General features: G+C 37.7%; 1 pseudogene; it reads right to left on the reverse strand.

The window, feature by feature from the left end:
* Positions 1-9,330: 9,330 nt before the first annotated feature.
* LOC100721950 (olfactory receptor 2L3-like) lies at positions 9,331-10,271 on the reverse strand (annotated as a pseudogene).
* Positions 10,272-17,761: the final 7,490 nt, after the last annotated feature.

The raw sequence follows: 17,761 nt of genomic DNA on the forward strand, positions 1-17,761 counted from the left end.
TTTGATTTTGTATGATTTTTCCTAAAGATGGTCACAACAGCAAACATTTACAGATCATTATGAAATCTGACAAATTCTGAAGTGTAATCAGCTTGTGTTTTATTCACAAATTATGCATGAGAAACTTTATAGTGCCTGAATTTCTTCAAAGAAGTCATTCAAGTTGAAAAACGGCACACTGAAAGAAGCTCAGGACCACTAATTATTAGGGAACCGTAAAACAAAATCACAGTAAAACACCACTGCACATTCAGCAGGAAAGCTTTCATCGAAAGACCAAACAATGTGCATGTTGCATTTTGTTTTGTACCAGGGATTGAACTCATGACCTTGTGTTTGCCAGGCAGGCACTTAGGCCACTGAGCCAAATCCCCAGCCCTAACAATCTATATTTTGATTAAAGTATTGAGAAATTGAAAATTTGCATTTTCATGAGAAATGGAGTTTATACTGACAGGATGGAAAATAATACAGTAATTGTTCAAAACAAATGGTCAAAATTAGAACGTGGTAGAGAGATTCCACATTTGAATATGCACTGTGTTGTTTTCATAGTCATTTTGAAACAAGTGTAATTCCAATTGTCCATCAGGGAGAAACAATTTAGTTGAATCCATAAACAAGATGAGGTATGCAGATTCACCTTAGCACATTCAGTTTTTAGGTGGAAAGGAATACTGACACAAGCTACAACATGGATAAATTCTGATGACCTTGTACAAAGTGAAACAAGCCAACCACAAGAAGCCAAATACTGTATGAATCCCCTTCTGTGCATTACTCACCATGATCAAAATCATAGTGACAGAGAGTGGAGAGGTGAATATCGAGGGCTGGGTCCACAGCAGGAGGGGAGTGGTTGTGTACATAGCTTTTGTTCAGAGAGATGGACTAGTTCTGGAGACGCCCAGTATAGTAAAAGCAGAATGGCATCAGTGTACTCGGTGTTAGGGAACTGCACACAGGGAAGCAAAGAAAAGACTAAATTTTCCCTGGGCATGTTTACCACAATGAAGGAACCAAGGGCCTCTAATATACTAAATTATTGTATACGTGGATTTCCAATACAGTTGAAGGTATTAAAACAGTATCCTGAGCCATGTTTGAAACATTTAAATTCTTATTCTTTGATCTGTGAAAACTGGCAAAGAAAAATTTAGTAGAACAAATTATTTTTATGACTTTCCAAAATAAGGGTAGATGGATCCATTTCCAGTGAATTTATACAAGAAATTAAGTTTTCAGCAAGTAGAAAGTGCAATATTAGAAATACCAATGCCCTTTCCCAGCAGCAGTTCCTATTACTTGTTGCTTGAAGAGCTCTGTCAGAGATACACTGTCCATGAGAATTCTCTTACCTTGGTTACAGATTGGGAAATGGAGCACAGAACAGAAAAACAAATGCCGCATCTGATCTGATATCCCACACCGCATCTCAGGACCACCAATCAGCAGCTCTGTGATTATCTAAGGCCCAGTGGACAAGTGGTCCAATACAGCACAATGGTGCATGGTTTGCAGAGTATTCAAGCCCTCTTCCTGCCAGGGAAGCAGCCTCAGGTGTCCAACACCCAGTAACACAAAAGAACATTTTTCATTAAAAATCTATCACCTCTATATCAATCTGTCTTTCTGTCCTTTAATTTCTTGCTCAGAGAAATAACTATTCATAACCCATATGGAGCCCTTGTTAAGCCTTTCCACTTACTCTGATTCTCTCATCTTCCCCTCAGCCTTGGAATGTGAACCCCATCAGTGCTGACTGTCTTGGGGAGGCAGAGAGCACAGGAAGCCTGAGGCCAGAGTCAGGGCAGCTGAGAAGTAGCTGACCTCAGCTCAGGGTTCGGTCCCTCCTGAAAGGACAGCATGAGGCACGGAGTGTATTGGTTGTGTTTTATTATGAATGATGAGTAGGAACATTTACATAAACACAAACATTTATACTTATGTAAATATTGATTAAACATCTTTTAAATGTCTATTTGAGTTACTTTTCAAATTTGTGTACAGAAGAATCCTCACAAAAGATGACTCCACCCTGTAAATATGGCATTGTTTCTCTGCTGTTGTGAGAAACCAACATGACAAAATGGCCAATACGCATAACAGACCTTGTGAAATAGGAAGAAGACGCTCTATTGCAGAAGGGAACTGGTGTGGGCTGGGGAGGAAGGAAGGGAAAAGAAACAATGGAAAAAAAGGAACTGTTGATAACAAAGTTTTGTAAATAAGGTGGTGAAGAAGGCTTGAAAAGAGGGGAGGTGGATGGGAATAAAAGAAGAGCTAAGATACATCATGTACTGGTACAATTTCCCTAGGAGGAATGAGATTGTTAAGTATATCTAAGGTATACAAATAAACTTAATAAAAAAGCAATAATTAAGTGAAAGAAGTACAAATTTATTGAAAACAATTTCTAAAGGAGAAAAATTATTGAGAAAATTGTTGAAATTTCCTTTAAGCTCAAATAAGATTTTTCTCTCTGAATGTCTGTCTGGTTGGTGTCATCCCCTGTTTTTCTACAGTGCATAAGTTCACCAGGTAAAGCTTGGGTTTGAACCTCGATCTAATTCTTTCCAGCAACATTTGAGAAAGGTAAACCTTGTTTGGCGAGGTCACACTGAGTCTTCAGAGAAGGAAACATGGATTATTACAGACTCCCTCCTGGAAAATACACAACTAACATTCAGTGTATGTCTTGCTGTAAGATGACCCTAAACTGTAGCTACAAGTTCATCACTAACATTATCATAGCCTCATAATAACATAACTCTCATCATACTACCATTATGTGTATGAGTTTCACTGGGACTGACCAATAGTAAAATTCAAATTGTGTTTGTAAACCATGTCTATTTAGTACTCAATAAAGCTTTTATGTGTCAGTAAAATAGATATATTTACTAATCCTCTGTTGATGTGTTGAGTACAGAAATGAAAAATGAATAATTTCCAAATTTAAAAGCATAAAGGGCAAACTAGATTTGAAAAAATACTGGAAGACCTACCTTTCATATGCTTACAAAGAATCCTTTGCAAAACGAGTTTTTGCACTTTTAAAGTTATGTGACCCCTTCATGTAAACAGTCTTGACTCTTTTTATCATAATAACAATTTCATATATTCATTTTGAAGTAATAGTTATAACTTCCAGGTATTTCAGTACAATAAAATGGACTCATGGAAAGAGAAAACAGGAAGCAAGAGACAGTATTAAGTCTAAAAATGTTTACAGAATCACTCATTATTCATGAAAAAAAGCCCAAAGAAAACAAGCCAAAAAAAATGCCAGGTGATCCTTGAAGCAAAAATTCATTTTGCACTACTCACTATGACTTTGCACAGTTAGTGCTGAATATGTTTTGAGTGTCATTGGAGCCCATGGAGAGCATGTGCAGGAAAACATGCCCTCATGGCTTCCAATGACAGCATCTTCCATTCCTTGTAGAGAACACGCTCAAGATTTGCTCCAAAATCAATTCCTGTTGTCTGTACTTTACAGGGCAGGATTCTGCTGCATAGAAGTGTGCAAAGTACAGCAGCTTATCCTTAGAGTTAACTTCTGTTTGCATACCTTTCTCTCATTGCTGAGACAAAATACCTGACACACAAAATCAAGGAAAGAAAGTTTTATTGAACTCACAGTTTGTGGAGGTTTCAGCCTGTAATCAACTGGCTCCAAGGCAGGGTGGCATGGCACAGGGGTAACAGTTCAAGTTGAAGGAAACAGTAGAAGCAGCAAGAGCATAAGATGCTGGGGGACCAAGCCTTTTACCCTTATATTGTGTGCAGGCTACCACCTGCCAGCGCAGGTGTAGCACTACACTGCTGCACGCCCTCCTCTTGCACAGTGTGAGGATGTTTACAAAGGGAGGACCTTGGCTCCCTGCAGAACTGCTTAAACATGTAAACCTCCCAAGGTGACACCATATATCAGCCAATCTGTTTCTGAAACTAAGTCATCATTTAAGCACTTTATAGAATTTTTCCATCACATGGTAAAGAGAAAATAAAATCAGGATTGGTACCTCTTATTACATACCCACACTGAAAACTTCATTGCCTTAATTACCTATTGTGCTGGCCCCGATTTCCTGTTTCACACAAAATACCTAATACCCACAACTTTATAGGGTTATTTAACTTGGCTTTGGATTCATTACATGGGCAGCTGTATTCAAGACAGGAAGCTCACAGCAGCAGCAGGAGAAGCAAAGCTGCTTGGTGCACAGTGGGCAGGAGCCTCAGTGTATCAAAAAGTACTGTCCTGAAAAATAGTCACCTCTCCTTCCTGCACTTGGCATTGCAGAGACCTCCAAGCAGAATGAGCAGCGCCACGATTCCTGTCCTTTAGCAGCTGTGGACTGAGGCTAAGGATGGGCTGTGGCCCTGGGGAATGTCCACTGAGACCTGGACAGGAAAGAGCCAGTCGCTGAGAACATGGCCTGGCCTGAGGCCAAGGGGAGAGCATGGTCCTGATGGGCACTGAGATGCTCTGTAGGAAACAGAGCTGAAACTGTGGAGAACAGTAGACAGGGTCCCTCAGAGCTTCCCATGCCATCCTGCCTCTGAGATGCCAGGGCATCTTTTGTGCCCATGGTGTGATCCATCATAACCACATGCATGGTTATGATGGCCTGCTTGCAGTATTTGTTTCCCAGTTTGTTTGGGGCAAAGCACCTGGCAATGAAATGAGTTTAATAAGAGCATGTAAACAGAACTTCTTAGAGTATTACTGTAGACAGCTATGAGGCTCCCAGGTAGCATGGTGCTGGGCAAACACACTCAGAGTCTTTAAGATGCTCCTGTGACATCTTGGCTACAGCAGTATTATGGAGTGGGCAGAGGGATGATGTTGTCTTTGGTGACAGGAACAAATCTGGATGGCTTTGGGGTATTGTAACTGTTGGGAGAGAGTGCAGGTGATCCTGGGTATGTAGTCATTGCTCAGGGTATTACAGACAACTAAGATCAGTAGAAATACTATCAGCACTCACACAGGTGCAGCCCATGAGAGTGAGGGCAGAGATGATAACTCATTACAACTGTGGCTCAGGCGCATCTGTGGGATTTGGGGTCTCAAATAAAGGTAGAATATCTGGCCTGAGACAAGTGTCAACTCCAGGTGTATAAAGTCCAGATAGACATCAGTCACCTCTGAGTGAGCAAGACTCATTACTTCCTAAACAATCTCTGTTGTTTCTATGTACACTTGCCGCATGACTTTCTTCCCCATTGGATCCGTATTAAACAAGCAGCTATACTTCTAATATTACAAGTTGATCATACTGCAACCCACATTTTACTCACCTAGTTGTGCTCTGTAAAACTTCACTGAGAAGTGCAGTCCACAACAACACACTTAGGACCCCTCCTGCCTCTCTCTCAGGAGCTGACCCTTTCCTCCTCAGTGGATATTTCCTACTCTTAACCTCCAGTGTTTCTTAGAATTCATTCTTTGATTTTGGGGAACACAAACTATCCATACCAGAGATTTGGCAGGTTGGGAAATATTATATTCACCCTACACCATCTGGAGGTTCTGTGTGATTCCTATACCAATATCACAGACGTGCTGTTTTAAAGCTTCTAATGATTTCCTCTGAAAAAGTCTAAGAATTATCAAACAATTTTATTTTCTTAAAATAGATAATGAAGATGATGTTATTATGGGTATTGTAGGGATTTGCTTACAAAATGTTCATGCATTAATTGTTGTTACATTGTTGCAGCATTAAATGTTTTTCCAGGGAGTCCTGACTGATGAACACACCAATGCAGAAATTTACCTACAATTTTTACAAGAGGTTTACTTTCATCTCAGGGAGTGGGTACATGCAATGAGCACATCTCAATTCTAGATCCAGACATGATACAACTGCTCTTCCTAAGGAAACAGTGTTTGTTCTTTAAATATAATGTCCTCTTAAATAGCGCATCTCCTTAAAGACGTTCTAACATCTCAGATTTTCCAATAACAGTTGAGATTATATAACATTTTAATACATATTTTAGAATATGTTGTCCTTTTCTTCTTTAACATAACAATCATTGCAAGCAAAGGGTATTTAATATATACCTAGCCTTACTGTAAACCCAGGAAATTAATTTATATGTAATATCAGTTACTGTGCGTTATCAGCTCAATTTCCATTCACTTTACATGTCAGAAACCACACCCAACCTTTGCAGAGTGCTACAGTAATTGTTGTTTTAGTAATAAAACTAATCCATTTTTAAAACTACCTTACAGGTATTTAAGGTCACTTTTATTTTATCTAGTTTTAGAGAAAAATCATTAATCATCTATCATTCTTTAATCTGTCCAACTATCACTTGAATACATGTTAGTCAAAATTTTCATTTAAGTTTTTTAGGTGAAACTTCTGAATTTGCAAATATCTTATTCAAATATTTTATTAACCAAAGTTTTTGATTAGTTCTAACAAAATTATTTTAAGTGCTTTCTCAAGACTCTGAACTTCCTATAATGAATTTTTAAAATACACACCTTATGTCCTTTCACTAGATTGGACAGATCACCATAAACTCATGAGAATCTTAGAAACAAAATCATATTTTCTGCTGATCCTTACTGAATACTTTCCAGGAAGCCCACATGCTCACCTCTTTTCCCTGTGCTCCTCAGCAGTGATATCTGTGTGAACACTTGGAAAACTCAGGGATCCAGGCCATCTTGACATGGAGGTGGTCTGAAGTCCAGGTACATGTTCGCTTGGGAAGGTCCAAGGGGCCTTGGACCACAGAGACCAAGAGAGAGGCCTTGGGCCAAGGCTGGGGAAGAAGTCCTGTTCGGCATTAAAAAATGTACCTAGGTGTGTTAACAGCCAACTCAATGGGGAAAAAACACATTATTCAATTCATTCTCTCAGGATGATACCTCAAAGTCTCAAGGCATCACATGTTTTACATATTTATTATTCAGCCAGTACATTATCAGATGTGTCTCCATGTCTTCGACAGGTTTGTGGTTATGCAGCAAATTAATAATTTAAATGTAGATATTTATTATTGTAATAATTTCCTATTAAAATACAATGTGAAAATTTAACATAAGCACACTGGAAGACAATTCTGAAATATCTGGCATTTGAAGATTTTGCTTTTGGTTCAATTTATTTCAAAATGTTTTCATGGCAATAAGTGCTGAATCCAGAAAGAGTACTGCAATTTTACTGTGGATAATAAAGGTTTTTACTTTTTTGTTTTTAACTAAGGGTTTATGAATCTATTTTATCATTTTGTTCTTTTTTATTGTATCATCAGTCACTTATTATATTAATTTCAGCTCTAGTATTTATTCTTTATCTTCTTCAACTGGTTTTAAGTCTGACTTCTCACGGTTTCATTTCTCTGAAAAGTACTATGCGGTCACCTATTTGATGCTGCTCTGCTGCTGTAAAGTGTATGCTCACACCAACAAATGCTCCTGACTCTTCTCAAAGTTTCCAATAGCTTTTAAGGAGCTGTATTTCTAGTTTCATTTTACTCTACATATTTTCAGTTTTTCCTCTGATGTCTTCAAATCACATGGCTGATTCAAAAGTTTAATATCCACATATTACTCTAGCTCCTGTGATCTCTGTGATTACTGATATCTATCACCCTTCTATTGTGGTCTGATACACAATAAGCTGTATTATCTTTTTGTAGTTGTTAAACTAAGTTCTAAAGCACAATTTTAGAATATTTGGATGAGTTTCATGAGTTGCTGCTGCTATTAAAAGAAAGTTCTGTGACAGGATTGTCTTCACAGGGGAATCATGGTCATCACCATCACGGGGATTTTGGAAGCCAAGACTTTTTCCAAGAAATATTCTGCTTCCTTTTTTCCATCTGTCCTCGAGCAGTGACTACTTTACCAAAAAAATTCACTTTTGAACAGAAACAACATATCACTACCATGAAAAGTGAAATGTGATGTGAGTTAGTTATGCTATTTGCATTCTTAGTTCATGGAAGAGGAAGTTTGGCACATGTGAATTGGAGAGTTCTTATTTTCCTATCTTGCACCGAGTAACTACTTCAAAGATACTAATATGCAATGGATGAGCTGATGTTACTCTCCAATCATCAGGTTACAAAATTTTGTTTTACTTTTTTCCCATAAAAATGGTAAAATATAAATTGGCACTTTCCAGACATTATTGAACTGTAGGCCAACATGATACATATCGCCCCAGGAGGTTTTAATCATGAAATCCAAGACCTGTCTCATGGTGAGTACAAAAGTGTCCCATTTCATCCTGAGGGCAACCGCACCGTATTATCCCTACCAATAAGTTTCCCTGCATATTTGGGTAATAAAGAACAATTTTACAACATGCCTAAGAGTGCACACTGGGAGCAAATTGCTAAAAAATTAAGTAAAATGTAAAGAAACTGCAGTGTGCCTTACATGTTACTGTTAAATAAATCAAATACTTTTGTTTTCAGTTATACCACTACAAATATTTGTTTTGATTTTGTGCTAATTTAGTAAATTTAAGAGTAAACAAATTGTGGAATTGACAAACTAATACAATGAGTAACCACAAAATGAATGTTTGACTTTTTAAAATGTTGAAGTAAAAATCATATTCGCATCAATCATCCTCAAAATATTTCTACTCATTGAAAACACAGCTCATTTCATTATTTTTGCCTCTTTCTGTAGCATTTCTACAAACCGTCTTTTGTAAGTATCATTATGAGTGACAAAACTTACAACGTACACTGCTGTCAGTTCCCACTGATCGGACAAACAGGTTCATAAGAACTTGACAGCCTGTCCTCATCTGCCTGATTTGCCAGATCTGGCCCTTTGGGAACTCTGACTATTCCACAGAATTAGAAGGACTGTGTGAGGAAATATTCTGAACATGTTCAGGACAGCAGGACAGAAGAGAAGAACTAAAGAGGCCACTGCCTTGGGAAATAGCAAGGCCAGGAAACCTGTGCAAATGTGATGCAGGGTTTTGAAGTAAAGTGTGGCAAAATGTCAGCTAAAGCACCACCTGTGAAAATTTGAATATTCAGCCACATTCTTGATCTCAGCCTTATTCTGAATGACAGGCAAATGTTTCAGTATTCTCCATTTTGGTTTTCCAGGTTAGGAAATCACTAAATTCACATTAGTGAAAAATACATGCCCATTATTTGATGGCAAAAGGACAAAAAAGTAAAATGAATATTAGAGACCAGAATATACAATGTTTACATCACATATCATGACTTTGAAATATTACAGGTTAAATTTGGTTTAAATCCTGGACATTAAATATTTTCATGTAGTGATCTACTGCTGAATATGCTGAGACAGGAATCTGCCTACATTTTCGCAGAGCAGATTCTCCGAGTCACTCTTTCTAGGGCTCCAAGCACCTCCTTGTTCCTCAGTCTGTCAATCACAGGGTTCAGCATCGGGGTGAGGATGATGTAGAACCCAGCCAGGACCTTGTCCTCTGCTGGAGAGCAGAGGGATTTTGGGCGGAGATAAGTGTAAGCAAATGGTACAATGTAGAAAGTCACCATGATGAGATGGGTGCTGCAGGTGGAATAGGACTTCTTCCTGCCTTCCTGAGAGCTTGTGTGGTGGACAGCAAGGAGAACTTTCCCATAGGAGAACACAATAACCAGGGAAAAAAAAACAGGAGAAAAATAACGGTACTGAGGAACACAGTGTACTCATAGATGCTGGTGTCCTCACAGGCCAGAGTCACCATGACTGAGACATTGCAGAAGAAATGATTGATGGCCCTGGACCTGCAGTAAGAGATATGAAGTGCGTATACTGTGTGAGCACAGGCACTGACCGCACTCATCACCCAGGATCCCAGGATCATCAGCACACACACTCTTCTTTTCATGCCGATGGGGTAGTGTAGAGGAAAGCACATAGCCACATAACGGTCATAGGCCATGGACATCAGGATGAGTCCTTCTGAACCAGCTAAAGTCCCAAAGAAGAAAGCCTTGGTCCCACATCCAATGAAGGAGATGGACTTGATTCCAGATAGAAAGTCAGATGTCATCTTGGGGGCAGTGGTGCAGATGTACATAAGGTCCATGAGGGAGAGCTGACTGAGCAGGATGTGCATGGGAATGTGGAGGTGGGCATCCAGGAGGATTAGCAGGACCATGGCCAGGTTGCCAGCCAGGGCCATTAGGAAGAATGGGACAATGAGAATGAAGAGGACGAGGTCAATCCTTGATGAGGGGAACAGGCCCAGTAAGATGAAGTCACTTGGAGTCTGAGTGTAATTTTCCATCTGGCAGTTGTTTAGCTTTTCACAGATGTGTCTGCAATGGTATTTCATAAAGCATAAGAAGATACTTTAGTTCATCATTTTATTCTTATTGCCTTATTCAACTATTACAGATCTTTAACAAACATGAAACTATTTTGAGAAACGATCTCCATTGTCTCCCTCAGGTATTTATCTGATCTTGGCACACTCATCTGAACAAAATATATAATGTGAGTCCATTGCTCATGAGAAATAACATATTTCTCCACAGATATATTCAAATTCAGATATTTTCTTTACTTACAAGATCAATGGTCAAGATGAGACCTTATGAATATATATAAATATATTGAAGTATCTAACTAATTGACTCAGTTTTCTAAAAGGTTTATAATCCCCACAATGTGCTTTCTTCCTGAAGATTGTCTTTATAACTTCTTCAGATTTTCAATAGATTATTTATATTATCTTTTCTAGAGACAAAGACTTTTAAAGGAAAGTAAATCTCAAAAGACAAAAAAACAAAACCCCAAGAATCCTCTCACCAAGTTTTAAATATCCGCTGATCACTTCCTATCTTCACATGGTCTTCAAGGTCCATTGGAGCTGCACCCTTGTGAAGGTGATTTCTATAATCACATATCATAGAGAAGCCACAGAAACCTAAAATCAGGCCAGCATTCTCTGGAGCCCCTGGAACTCACTGGATCTGAATCAGAGTGTTTCCAGAGCACCTTGGGGCGGGGGTCCCTCACTGACAGCTGTGATTTTTCAGTTTCATGGACACCATTGCCAACATCGGCATAGCTACTATCACATCATTTTCATTTCTGTGTTTTTCTTTATATTTTTTATGAATATTGTTTCCCAATTTTTGTGTGTAATATGTCTGTTTAACATTCAGAAGTTTCAGGAGTTGTTCACATAATCATTGCTATTGTTTAACCAAAAATTTAGGTGATCATACAAGATATAAGAAAACTAAACTGCTAATGTTAGCTATATGCAACATTACATTTAGCCATAATATGAAAATGATGAATAACTGAAACACTATTCCTCTGAAAATCTCAATTATTTTCAATAAATAATCAGTAAACATAGAAAACATACTACTGACTGATGTGCTGTTAATCTTCCCATTAGGTCTTTATGTTAAATATAGCACATTTAAATATGTTACATAGCATATTTAAATTAAAAAGCAACAGCTCTTTTTCAAAACTTTAGTGTAAAAGTTTTATTATGTCTATTTTTGTAATATCTACATGAACTATATTTTATAATTGTTATAGATTAAAAATTGGTGGTCAGCTTAATGCCAGTTGAATTAAATCACCATGGTGCTGAGTATACATGCTCCACCTGAGGAAAGTTGCCAGCATAAATAGAGACATGGAGAAGGAGAAGAGAGGCATTGAGGTGTTGAGACATTGTGGGTTATCCTATGTGTTACTGTTTGAGCCGCTGGTTCTCCTGGAGAAACTCTGGTCCTTACATCGAGCATTGCTTCCTGGCTCTGGAGGGGAAGACATGTGCTGCTTAATCTCCAGGATGAACTTGTCACGCTGGCTTCCTGGCATGTACTCCACTGTGCTTATCGTCAGAGGAGCTTGGGGCTGCTGGGTTGCTGAGGACTGCTGTGGTGCTTTTTCAGAACAGCCCTGGTCTTTGTTTTGAGCATGACTTCTTGGCTCCAGTGTAGAACCCTTAACCTACAAGCACAGCTCCTTCACTCTGCTGTCATAGACTTTCTGGCTTCCACTGCTGACTTTTGGGCCTTCCCAACACGGATCTGTAAAAGAGACTGGCGTGAGTTCTTGTGGGGCTTTAGCCCTCCAGCTGGACTTGTGGGAGGCATTGTCACGAGCTCTGGGTCTTCATCTGGACTCATGCAGGATGTTGCTGTGAGATTCAGGCCCTTAGCTGAATATTCTATGTCTTTAGTGTTGTGTATAGATTTCCTGCACTTGTGGTAACTCTTGGTAACCATCATAAAATAATATAAATTCCATATCTTGATTTTAATTGTTCTCCTCACAACCCATGACTACCACAATAATGAATAAAATGAATAAGCACGAAACATTAATATTACTTTGAGATTCATGATTCTGTATTCGTTGACAAAAATGCACAGAAGTCCAAGTCAGATAAGGAAAGTCTGCTTTCACCACAGTTCGTGAGGAACTGAACTCACAAATGTGTCCTCCGCCTGCATGTTTCAAAGCAGTGCAGGGAAAATCTCTCCTCTGGCTCAGCCTGGTGGTGTAACAATGTTCCTGCTTCCTATGAATCCTAGGTGCATATTACAAATTCATATCCAAAGCAGAGTTGTTAAATTGTAACCCCTTTATTCTTATATGGATCACTACATACATATACTTAAAACGACTGGGTTAGTTATGTCATGATTTCAGTGTAGACAGCTATCTACATGCCCCAAAGAGAAAATTCCAGGGAATCAACATCTAATTGGACATATCCTGTATTTAAATGAAAATATTCCTAATCTTGGAGAATACAATTTATGTTAACCAGCTCATGTTATACACTACATTCTTCATTTTTGCATATGCATAGTATTTCACTTATTTTTGATTTGTAGTTATGTAGGGTAAACTGAAGGTTACATTCATCTCAGGGAGTATATACATGCAATGACCATGTCTTGATGCTTGACCTAGACATGATACAACCACTCTTCCTAAATTAACAATATTTATTCTTCAAACATAATGTCCTCTGAAAATAACATGATTCCTTTAAGACTTTTTAATGTCTCAGATTTTCCAGTGCCTTTTCAGTTTACATAACTTTTCAATACATATTTTATAATACATTGTCTTTATCTTTTTAAAGTAACAATAATTTCAAGAAGAGAATCATTTAAAATTAACTCAGCATTACTGCAAATCTAGGAAATTTATTTATAGTTAATGTCAGTCATCCTGTGAACTATCAATTTCGTTATCAAATCACTTTATATGTCAGGAATTATACCCATCTTTTGAAGAATTTTATGATAGTTTTTGTTTTGGTAATAAAGTAAATTCATATTTCAAAAATATCATACAAGTAGGGTCACCTTCATTTTATCTATTTTTAGAGAATGATCAATTCTCTATCACCTTTAGATCTCATCATCTATCACCTGAACTGTTAATTTTGTTAACTTACCAGGTGAGATCTCGAATTTGCAAACTGCATATTCGAGGATTTCATCAAATGAGATTTTTAGTTGGATCTTATAAAAATTATTTAAGCACCTTTTCAAGAGTCTGCAATTCATGTAAAGAATGTTTTAAAGACATATTCAGAGAATGTGCCTCATCTTCTCTCACTAGATTAGATGTGGACCATAGTCTTACAGATATTACAAGGACATATTTTCTGGAAATCCTCTCTGAATAGTTTCCAGAGAGCCCATACGCTCACCTCTTGTCCCTGTGCTCCTCTGTGGTGACACCTGAGTGAACAATCGGAGGCCTCACGAATCCAGGCCACCTTGCTATGGGGGTGGTCTGCAATCTGCATAAATGTTAGCTTGGGAAAGTCCATGGGGGCCTGGACCACAAAGGCCAAGTCCGCAGCACACGGGCTGGCCCCAGGCCAAGGCTAGGAAAGGAACTCTGCCAGTTTTTAAAAAAATATTCCTAGGTGTGGTAAGTGTCAGTTCATTGAGAAAAGCACATTACTCTATCTAGACTCTCCCAATGTTACATCTCAAGTCTTATGGGGTCACATGGTTTACAGATTTATTATTCATTCAGTGCATCCCCAGAATGTGTCTCTGTGTCTTGGACAGTTTGGTTTGTATTTGGTAGCACCTTTCTATATTAAAATAAAATGTGGAAAATTTAACATAAGCACATTAGAAGAAATTCTTGAAATATCTGGCACTTGAAGATTAATTTTTAGTGTTTTAGGTAGAATTTCTTGTCAAATTGTTCTCAGATTGACAATAATTACTAAATGACAAAAATGTTTCAAGTTTTATTATGGATAATAAAGGGGCTTTACTTTGTTTTGTAACTTTAAGTGTTTATCAATGCTTTATCTTTTTGAAAAACTTTTTTTCCCAACATTTTGTCAGTCATTTGTGTTGCTTTTAGTTTTCATTTCATTAAGTTCAGCGCTAGTGTTTATTATTCAGATTCATTAGCTGGATAAAAGTTTTACTGCTCCTATTTTATTACTTTTTAATGTATCATTATGTATCCAGTTTCATATTGCTCTGATTTGCTAAAATAAGTACTCATACCATTAAATACCTGTGGACTACCCTCAGGTTTCTAAAGCTTCCAGGGTGTTTTATTTCCAGTTTACCTGATTCTATACATTTTTTGAGTCTTCTCTTTGATAGCTTCAAAGACACACTGCTTATTCAAAAGTGTATTGTTTAATCTCCAAGTATTTCTCTGTTTCTGTAATTTTTGGTGTTATTGGGATCTATTACTCTTCCATTGTGATCTGACACACAAAGAGTTGTATTATCTTTTGTACATGCTGAATAGTGCCTAAAACAATTCTAGTATATCTGTACATAATTTCATGAGCTTCTGCTGCTAGAAAGAAAATTATTTTTATTTTTTAAATGTAGATTTTTTTCAAAGGAAAAAAACTCCCATCTCATAGAGACAGAGGAGAGGTTGGAAGGTGAGTTTCCTGGAAAGAAAATTCCAAGGAAGCCTACTAAGTACAGCTGAATTTTACTGTAGTTTCATTACAGCATTTCTTGTTGATTGTTTTAGTCTGGATGGTTCATGTATTTATGAGAGTGGAGTACAGTGGAGCGTATCTTTTGTTTATGTTCATTGATGTTATAAAGAAATTAGAAACATCAAATTTCACTGCATATGCATTTATAATCATGAATGATTCTTACCGGGTTGGTCCATCATGGTATGAAAGGTTTTTGTCTTTTCTTATTAAATTTGACTTGAAGTCTCTTTTATCTGATGTAAGTACTCTGATTTGCTTTCAGAATTCATCTGCATGGAATATCATTGTCCATCTTTTCATTTTCAGTATGTGTATATTGCAGTAGTGAGGCATTTCTCAAAGGCAAAATATAGTTGACTCCTTGTTTTGATCCAAATTGTCAATCTAAGTCTTTTAATTAAAAATTAAGGGCTTTTACATAGAGCGTGACAGTAGACAAATGTGGCTAAACTCCTGTCAGTCTTTATTGTTTAAAGCAATATGTGTATACCAATGTTTATAGCAGCACAATTTTTAATAACTAAATCTTGGAAACAATCCAAATGCTCATCAACCATGTAATGGATAAAAATGATGTGATATTTTTATGCAGTGATGTATTACCCAGATATAAAGAAGGATAAATTTCAGGCCTTTATAGGTAAATAGATGCAACTTGAAACCATACTCATAAATGAAATCAACCAGACCTGCATCTGTAAATACCATATGGTTTCCCTAGGGTGAAAGTGTTCCTTGTTTTATTTCTTTACTCTTCTAATAATATTTATTCTTTCTTGTTTGCTCTTGCTTGTGTTTATATTCTCCTTTAAGAATATTATTGCTTTCAGTATCCTAAGCAAGGTTGCTTGAGTGTGATAAATTCCTTAATGTTTGCTTATATGGAAGTTTTTTTTTTTAGTTCTGGAAGATTCCTTTGCAAGATATAGTGCTCTAAGTTGGCCATTATTTTACATTTGTTCTTTAATTATATCTTCCCTTGTCCCCTTGATCTTCAGAGTTTTTGCTAACAAATGTGCTGTGTTTCTGTGAGTTTACTATTATGATTTAGTTGACATTTCTCTCTTGAAACTTGTGTTAATGTAGGCATTTCAATGCTCCTATTCAGTGAGCCATGTTTTTCTGGTTTTCCTTTGGGTTTTAACTGAATTCAGTACCTGAATGTTCATCTCAATCCTGAGACTTTAGAAATTTTTATATCACTTCATTGAAAAACTTACATCATTAATAGTATATCTGCTCCTTACCACCAACTTGCAATTGTGTTTTGTTTATTTGACTGATTTTAATTGAGTACCAGGGTCCTGTGCATTCCACTTACAGATGCTCTTACAGTGCTTCTTTTCTGTATTATTGCACCTTATGTTCAAGCACTGATATTTTTTCTTAATCTATTGTTTTCTTAATCTATTTTTTTAACCTATTGAAGTTTATCTTTCAGAAGAAGGACTAGAAATAATATATAGTCTTCACACAGAATTACTAACACTTTCAAAAAGAGTTTGAGACAGATTTTCACCAGCTGTAAAACTGCACAGGCTGTAATAAAACCTGCAATTTTTCTGATTCCATTGCGTGAGTAGTAGGATTATAGCCATGTGCCAACATCCAATTCTTAGCTTCTCTTTGCCAAAACTCCTGCGTTCTCTTCTTCTCAAAAATTTTGTTATGGAAATGCCTTTTCATATCTTGTATTTTACTCTAGATTCTTTTTTAAACTTTATCTTTTGGAATTTATAGTTTTAAAAATCAGTTTTTGAATTCACTGTCCAGTATTGCATTAACTGTTGAATCCATGGATTTGGGTATGAAATTATTTTTTACCTTGTTTTCTCAGGTTATAGGGTTTCTGTGTTTCAATTTCCACCAGTCACAGAGTTCAGACTCTCTTCCAAATTTATACAGAAATATTTGAAAATCTCATTCTCTTAACAATGTGTGGTCTACTATCATTATGTTGAGAAATATTAAAATTAATTATAAATGAATTTGGTTGTGTAGGTTTCCATGTGCTCCCCTTAGAATGATGAGTTTGCACATACTCTTTTAGAACATGAAGGACACAGTGGTTTTGGTTCCCCTGAAAATTAATTCAAGAGTATGGTAAAGATTATGTGGGGTGCTAGTTTTGTGGTCCTCTATTATTGTCCATAATGTGTTCACAGTCTGATATTATACATTCACAAGGTCTTTTTAGAAGTGATACCAACAAGAGTTCAGTTACTGAGCTTCTTCCTGATGGTTGTGCCCACTACTCTCAGGCGTGCGGTTGCTATCTGCAGGGAAGGGCAAAGGCCTGGACTCGGGAGGGCCTCACACCAGCAGAGCTGCACATGCCATGGAGGCATGAGGTGATAGCCACTTTTCTGCACACATGCTCCAGTCTGTGCACCTGGCTGTCGGGCAGCTGCCCAGACCTCCCCAATCCCTCCCACATGCACAACTTCAATCCACACAGCCATGCCAGGACACAGCATTTACTTGGCTTGCTGACCTCAGGGTTTGCTCCATTGGGGCAGCACACAGGTCCCCAGCAAAAGTCCCTGTGCCTCTCCAGCCCTCTTACAAGCAGAACCTTGGGGTTATGTGGGCCACACTGGGGGACAGGACACACTCAGACCAGAGAGCACAGGATGCCCTCAATTCATGTCCCTGGAGGGGTGACACCACTCTGCACTCAGAAGCCCATCAGTCACAGAGCTCAGGGCCACAGGAGCCACCCCGGTGAGTGGTGCTCAGTTGGCCTACAAGTGCCAGCCTCTGCACTTGAGAAGTGACAAAGTGCA

The sequence above is a fragment of the Cavia porcellus genome, unplaced genomic scaffold (genome assembly GCF_034190915.1).
Source record: "Cavia porcellus strain 051 isolate PalLab524CR breed Dunkin Hartley unplaced genomic scaffold, mCavPor4.1 scaffold_22, whole genome shotgun sequence".
In the NCBI taxonomy this organism is placed as follows: Eukaryota; Metazoa; Chordata; class Mammalia; order Rodentia; family Caviidae; genus Cavia; species Cavia porcellus.